A 2,331-nucleotide genomic window follows, 5' to 3' on the forward strand; every position below is an offset into this window, starting at 1 on the left:
TTTCTTTTATTATAGATAACAAGAATAAACTGTTTCACGTAATCACAACTGTAAACCTATTTTTGCCCCACACTGTATACATCTAAGTTAAAATAAGGGTAGGGCTGTCTTATCTTTGATCATTGAAATGCAGTTGTGCAAAATCATAGGGGTTTGGTATCAGCAGCAGCTGTTATTAATGGCAGTTTAATAATTATTGTCTAGATTTCATAATTGAGACTGAGCTCTATTGCTTAGTAGTAACTTACTTGAGGTCACACAGGCGGTAAATGGCCATCTTACTTCAAAGCATGTTTCTTGACTACCATGTTTACTCAGTCAATGAACAAACCAGAGGGCAGATTATATTACTGTAGGTAAAATATAGTCGGACCCTTCAACAATGCAAGGGTTAGAGGCACTGATCACCTGTAGTCAAAAATCCATGCTTAATTTAAATTGACTCTCTGTATATGCAGGTTCCAATGCGTTTAACTGGGAGGGTCAGTTGAACTGTACAGGCTAATTGAAAAAAATCTGCTTATAAGTGGACCTACCCAGTTCAAACCCACGTTAAGAGTCACATGTAATTTGGCTATTGATTTCTGTCCTCCTCCTTGACTGAATTGGATGAGGTAAATATCTTTGAGGGATAAGACTATCAATTTATACCATGGTTATTACATGATAATTTTAAGGTAGTGGGGATTTACTTAAAATTGTATATTAGGGTTAAAATAACTTGTGATTTAGTCCTAGTTAAATTAGCTCAGATATCTAGCCTCTCCTTTCTAGCTCTAACAAAATAGGTGAAATATGAGACACATGACAACAGTATTTTGGAAATGGCACTATATTTGAAACTAGAAAAGCATTTAAATACAGTTTAAACAAAAGTGTTTTGTTCTATTATTAGGAAAAAGTTACATGTTGTTTTTGGGCACATATTCTGCACCACATAGCTATGTGGTATTTGTGCTTTATTAGTATGTTTTCAGTTTGGATACGTTCTTTTCCTTTAACCTCTGACTCTTTAAAAAAATAGTTTTCCTGATAGCAATAAAGGTACAAAAAAGTACTTTTCAAAATTTTTAGCATAAATTTCAGTTCTCTCCTTTGGCCATGCTCTCAAATAGATGATTTTCATGATTTAAAGGTATACCTTCTTAGTATATCCCCCAGAGGACCTTATATTTTCAAGAAATTTGCAAATCTTGAAATATAAACTATGAGTATTGGAATGCCCATCATTTATTGAGTTTAATATGTGATAGCTAATGTCTTGAGCTCTATAAGCATTCGCTCATTCAATTTATGCAACAATCAAGGTATAGATACTATTACCATCCCATTTTTTAGGGGAAGAAATTCAGACTTTGTATTGTCTGACATCAGTCATTGACAGCGCTCGAGTTCACATAGTCTTTTCTTTCTCTAATCTACAATTCTTAGCTACCGTGCTTTTTTTTACCTCTTATGGAAATATCTTCAATAGGTTTCTTAGTTCTTTCCTTAACAGCAGCTTAGCCCCTGAGTTAAGGAGCTAGAGTGACCAGAAAGCAGTTTGCTGAGGAGCTTGAGTGCATGGACCTAACCTAGCCTCCTAATGTCAGAGGCAGTAATGGAAAGATCTAGACTGTGTTTCCGCTAACACATTGAAAGCACCCAAACAGGTAGCTTTTTAACTAAGATACTACATGACCTTCTAAGGTAGTTAGGGTAGTTTGCAGTAACTAATACTTAACAGGTGTGACTGGAAGATGATACTGATTGAGTAGTCATTTACTAACCATTTATAACACTTAAGGCTTTTACAGCTTCATTTAAATCCGTTATAGAATTAAAACAGTATATTTTATCCTAACAGTTTTATTTAACTTCTAATTTATTTGCTATTTAAGTTTTTTAGGAACTTAACTGTAAACACATGTCAATCACAAAGGCGATTAAGTGGTTACATAAGTAATGCTTCTACTGGATGGGCTTATAACCTGCAAAATATTCAGAAGAAAAGGAGCAAGATTGAGAGACTGTAGGCCAGCAGTTCTCAACCTGTGGGTCGCGACCTCTTTGGCGGTCGAACGACCCTTTCACAGGGGTCGCCTAAGACCATCCTGCATATCAGATATTTACATGACGATTCATAACAGTAGCTACATTACAGTTAGGAAGTAGCAACAAAAATAATTTTATGGTTCAGTCACAACATGAGGAACTGTATTTAAAGGGTCGCGGCATTAGGGAGGTTGAGAACAACTGCGCTAGAGACTTGGTCTGAACTGGGCAGATGGCAGGCTGAGATCTGGGGCCCTTGGTGATGAAGATAATAACCGTACACAGTATGAACACAAT

Source organism: Myotis davidii, unplaced genomic scaffold (assembly GCF_000327345.1).
Source record: "Myotis davidii unplaced genomic scaffold, ASM32734v1 scaffold455, whole genome shotgun sequence".
Lineage (NCBI taxonomy): Eukaryota > Metazoa > Chordata > Mammalia > Chiroptera > Vespertilionidae > Myotis > Myotis davidii.